Genomic DNA, 6000 nt, shown 5'->3' on the forward strand with positions numbered 1-6000 from the left:
AAAACGACTAACGAATATCTCAATGACCCTGGCGCCTAGAACCTGGGTTGAACTTCCTAGGGTCATGTCTGGGGCCCCTGTTTCACAGGGAGACATCCGTTTTCAGATGCTACATTTTCAACAATTTTTCACATTTTCAGCATGATGGAGTGTCAAGGTTGGATTTCCAATAGCTTTTGAGCTCCAGGTTGGCAAAGAAAGTCTAACCTGGGGTCTTTTCCAGCTGGGGACACGTCGCTTGGAGGGATCGACAGGGGCCCCGAGGTGGACCCCCGTACCGATTTTCAGTTCTCGGGGACCCTGAAACCTGAGATATAGCACCCTGAAAAATGTCTATGGGAAATCCCACTATAAAACACCTTTGGGGCAACGTCCGCCTTCTGGCTGCGGGGTGGTGTACGAACCCGTGGCCGGTGATTTTCTTTTGTTGAGAGTCATGTGCACATGAAGAGAGTTCTCCCTAGTTCCTTGCCCCAGGGGTTGTGGAGATATGAGGTACGATGAGACCACCACCTCCCTATGGCATTATAAGAAAACCAAAGCAGCCCAGAATTTGGGACGTTATCTGCAAACCAAATTGTCTAGAATTTGAGATGGAAATGATAACAGGAGCAGTCTATTTAAAACTGTGGTTACATTTGAGATAAACTAATGTATACTGCAATAGTGTATATATTTGATATTAAAATACATCACACAAACGATTATAATGTAGACTATAATACGATAAACTGCGGGGGTGGTTACAAATATATCTACACATAACTTTTATTTTGTTAAGTATGTGATAGCATTTATTGTACGATAGTAAAAAAGTACCCACATGTTTTTGTGGAAAATTCATTATACAGCGAAATATCACTATTCATATAAAATATAACCCATAGTTTGTTTTATAGTGCCATATAAAATATAACTTTATAACATTTAATTGTCTAGAAGCGGGAAAGAGACTAAGCACAATTTTTCGCCTTTCGTTAATAAAATGTTACAAAAACGCCTGCAATCTTTTCCACTCGTGTACCTGGTTATTCATGTGACAGACCTGACCATCAAAACGCCAAGAATAAACATCTTAACTGTACCGTCGTCATGACTTTTAATTCAGTTTTAAAAATTAAGACCAAAAAATCAAATAAGACCAGAATAGTAACAACAAAAAAAAAAAAGATCAACACAGCCTTCTGTAATCTGGCTCAACAAAAGACATTAAAGTTGTCCATCCTCCACAATTGAAATTGGTTGCATGCCATTTGCGATTGACTCAGTAATCAACTGTTCTCAGCCCAAAGTTTACTGCATTTCCTAACAACTCGCTTGCATGTCTGGGCCCCACCTTCTCCACGCAAGAGCCAACTTCAGTAGAACCAGACAAGTTACGTGACCAAAAGCATGCTGGAGATTGGGTGGTGAATATCCAGTGACAATGATGCCACGTGACAAAGGTAAGAAGTAATAAAAAAATAAAAGTAAAAATGAGTAGCCATTATTTGCAGATACCAGCTTCATAATATTTCACCTGCACGTTTTTAACAAAGTTTAAATGATTACGCAAAATTAAAAACGTGTGACGCTTTATTAATGTTTAAACGTTTAAACTCTAAATGATTTACACCCCTAATTACCAGTGCTTCAGTCTTATACACAACAGTTCTTAGCACTCAAGTCAGCGTTGCTGTCTGAATTTTGTGCGACTGTCTTTTAGTGGATTGAACTATTATTATTATTATTATTATTATTATTATTATTATTATTATATAATAATTATAATAATAATAATAATAATAATAATAATAATAATAATAATAACACCGTTTAACAATTTTTTATTTATTTTTTGGTTCCAGGGTAGTAAGTGTTATTTCCTAATTGCTTATGCCTCAAAAGTATAGAAAATGGCTATTATTCCCCACAAACTTTGCTTTTGTGACCAGGACAGTGATATTTTGAAATTTACCTATTTTCCAGAACATTCCAGATAGATTCAGTGCTGAGTAAACTTGGAGTAACTTCTAGAACTTACCAGTAATATAAATAGTAGTATAAATACAGGGGCCTTAAGCCCACCAGTTCAGTTTAGTTCCAGCTGCCTAAGTGGATACATATCTGCATTTTTCTGAGATGGCGTCAAGAGGCTGCAAACATCCGGCAGACGCATTTTGCTATGTCTGCGGCCAATTTATCAAGACAAGAGCGAAAAAGTACTCGGTGGAAGCATCTGCTAAGATGTGCGAGGCCTACAAGGCGTATTTCGGCATGCCTGTCGGGGATCAAGACAAACCCTGGGCACCTCATTTCACCTGCGAGCACTGCAGAAAAACTCTGGAAGGTAAGATGGACAATTGTTACTCGGAATTTTATGTTATAAAATTTGTTAAAATTTTTAAAATTGTAAAAGTTTTTAATTTTAAAATGTTTTACAGTTTTCAATGTTATTGAAAAAATATATCATATATGAAAAATGTTGCGAGAATCTCTTACACATTAGTCATGGGTGAAATAAATGTATTTTTGTAGGATGGTACAGAGGGGAAAAGAGAGCCATGAAGTTCGCTATCCCAAGAATTTGGCGGGAACCCACTGACCACTCAAGCAACTGCTACTTCTGCATGGTGGACCCTTCCAAACGTTGGACTGGCAAGAATGCACCTGCTATCACGTATCCGGACCTTCCTTCATCATCGACCTGCCTTCGATAGCTCAGCTGGTAGAGCGGAGGACTGTAGTGGTGAAGCCCGGACATCCTTAGGTCGCTGGTTCAAATCCGGCTCGAAGGACAGAAGTTCTACATCTTTTCCCCAGTAATGTTGTTGAAGCTGACACCCTGGGATCCTTCAAGAAGCTGCTTGATGAGATTCTGGGATCAATAAGCTACTAACAACCAAACGAGCAAGATGGGCCGAATGGCCTCCTCTCGTTTGTAAACTTTCTTATGTTCTTATGTTCTTATAGCCCTGGTGCCACACTGCCATGAGCTCCCCGTACCCACTCCTCCGGAGAGAGAGCAGCCGTCTTTAGAAGAGAGCAGCAAGTCAGAGCGCGAGGACGACGTTGTAGATCCAGATGACAATTTCATAGGTGGAGCTGAGGAGAGAAACCCATACTACCCCAACCAAAAAGACCTCAACGACTTGGTTAGAGATCTTGGTCTCACCAAGTCCAATGCCGAGCTTTTGACGTCTAGGCTCAAGCAGTGGAACTTGTTGGATGAAAGTGTACAAGTCGCAGATCAGAGAAGCGTCACCAACCTTTTTCCAGCTTCTTCACCCGTCAAGATGGGCTCTGCTTCTGCCACAATGTGACCAGTCTGTTCGAGGCAATCGGAATCGCCTGTAACCAGAATGAGTGGCGCCTCTTCATTGACAGCTCATCCAGGAGCCTCAAAGCCGTGCTGCTCCATAATGGTAACAAGTACCCGTCTCTTCCCGTGGCTCACTCGGTGCACCTCAAAGTCAAAGTTTGAAGACGCCTTGAAGTATGATGAGTACGGCTGGGAGGTCATAGGAGACTTCAAAATGGTGGCATTCCTGATGGGTCTCCAAGGTGGTTTTACCAAGTTTCCCAGCTATCTTTGCCTTTGGGACAGCAGGGACACCAAGGCGCACTACCACAGGCGGGACTGGCCACAGCGGACCGAATTCTCTGTGGGGAGGAACAACGTCAAGTGGGAGCCACTGGTGGACCCCCGGAAAGTGCTGATGCCACCACTGCACATCAAATTGGGCCTTATGAAACAATTTGTCAGACCTCTAGATAAGGAGTCGGCAGCCTTCAAGTACCTTCAAGACTTCTTCCCTAAGCTGTCTGAGGCAAAGGTCAAAGGCGGTGTCTTCGTCGGACCACAGATAAAGAAGATCCTGGAGTGCAATGAATTCCCCAAGAAGCTCACTAGTACGGAGAAAGCGGCTTGGAACAGCTTTGTCACAGTGGTTCGGGGCTTCCTGGGCAATCACAAGGCCGAAAACTATGTGGAGCTGGTTGACACTCTGGTGAAGAACTACGGCACAATGGGCTGTAGGATGTCCCTCAAAGTCCATATCCTTGATGCTCATCTTGATAAATTCAAGGAGAACATGGGACCGTACTCGGAGGAGCAAGGCGAGCGCTGCCACCAGGATATACTGGACTTTGAACGTCGTTACCAAGGACAATATAACGAGAACATGATGGTAGACTACATTTGGGGGCTGATTCGTGAAAGTGATTTACAGTATAATTGTAAATCTCGAAAAACTACTCACTTCTAAATCTTTTGTAGTCATTTTTGTATTACTTTAGTATAAATACATGTTAATTTGGATTCATATGTTGTTTTTTTCTGACTTTATGTGAATGAAAAGACACAAATTCGCCCGTTTTCTCATTGGAAATAGTGAAATTTCAAAATATCACTGTCCTGGTCACAAAAGCAAAGTTTGTGGGGAATAATAGCCATTTTCTATACTTTTGAGGCATAAGCAATTAGGAAATAACACTTGCTACCCAGGAACAAAAATTTTGTTACATAGTGTAATGTAATAATAATAATAATAATAATAATAATAATAATAATAATAAGTAATAGATCAAATTCAATTTTTAAATACAAATTCATAATTCTGCTAGTTCATTTTCCAACGTTTTGCATACCGTATCTTTGTTAACCAGTGCATATAAAAAAAAAAACATAACGATACTTTCACTTTACACTTGAGGGTATACAATACAAAAAAAGCTGCCCTATCAGGGCCCTGCTGTGAGGAGGAAGTCCCTCCCACCTCTTGCTGAAGAGGGTCGTCCTCACAGTAGCATATCTCCATTTTCTCTCTCACTTCACTGAGACAGGTCACAGATTGCTTCATGCTTTCTTTGTCCGAATTGGCTGATTTGTTGGTTCTAAACCTTCAAATTATATCTATACACGGTAAAATTACGCTTTCGAGGTTTATTGAGAGTGATCTTGCCTTAGTCTTGCATCAGTTTACTGATTAGAGCTGGTTTAGACCGCTCTTTCAGATTGGCAAGCAGCCATTACTCTCTCCTTTTCACTACCTTGTGTAGTTTTTTGTTACCGTTGCTTTAGCTGTTGTGGTGCTGTAGGATGAACCCGCGGGCTTGCGATGTTGTCCTCTATGGCAATTACTCGGCCTCATCGACCTTCCAGCTTGGGCCTTCACGCCCCTCTCTAGCCTCGGGCTCTCCTAGCGCGGCTGCGCTTGCCCTCGGCCCCGATGCCGATTGACTCGGCTACATCAGCATGACATCGACCGCACTTGTCTTCGAGCGCCGACCCCGGCTCCGTTTGAATTGGTACTGGTGAGAATACCTTCGGGCCCAACCGTGCATTCTATGTCGGCACCGATTGACTCGGCACTGACTGCTCGGCACAGACAGCGCTCTCCTCGGCACCGACCACAACGCCGATTGATTCGCACTGACTGCTCGGCACCGACAAGGGGTTCACAAAGGTCCTCTAGAACCCCTGTGACCAGGGAGCTCCCCCGTACCCCTGGGTCACCCACCCCCTCCCCACCACCGGTGCAGAGGCGCATGCCCCTCTCGGGAGATGAGATGGTCGCCGCCGAAGCGGCACCGCTCTAGGGGACGCTTGCCGGGGAGCAGGCGGTCACCTAGCAGGTACTGCTCTCCTTCCCCACATAGGCACAGGCGCTCTTCATCGCCTGCACATAAACCTCCGAGCCCAGATGAGCTGTCATTTACAGCCTCAAGGTTGGACATGTCTGACCCAGCGATATCAGTTGGGCAGACCACAGCGGGGGGCTCCATACCGCCAATTCCGAATGTATTGCAAAGGGAGGAGTTCCGGGCCCTGATGTGGACAATCCCTGGCCGGCTGAACAGGAGGGAAAGGAGAACCGCTTCTTAAAACAGATGGGGCACCCACAGCATGCCCTACCTTGTGCCAGAATTTTCTTGAGCTGGTTCTGTTATCTTGGAGCAACCCAACATCTGCAGCCTTTAGAACAGCAGAGGCCCTGCTACACACTGCAGGAGCCCAAG

The 6000-nt window shown here is 43.9% G+C and overlaps 1 non-coding gene across 1 annotated transcript; it reads left to right on the forward strand.

Annotated features, from left to right (window-relative positions):
• Positions 1-2689: 2689 nt before the first annotated feature.
• trnay-gua lies at positions 2690-2777 on the forward strand. The gene is given in 2 exon segments: positions 2690-2726; positions 2742-2777. It is a non-coding gene; the product is annotated as a tRNA-Tyr (tRNA).
• The last annotated feature ends 3223 nt before the right edge of the window (positions 2778-6000 follow it).

This window comes from Polyodon spathula, chromosome 4 (genome assembly GCF_017654505.1).
Source record: "Polyodon spathula isolate WHYD16114869_AA chromosome 4, ASM1765450v1, whole genome shotgun sequence".
Classification (NCBI taxonomy): Eukaryota; Metazoa; Chordata; class Actinopteri; order Acipenseriformes; family Polyodontidae; genus Polyodon; species Polyodon spathula.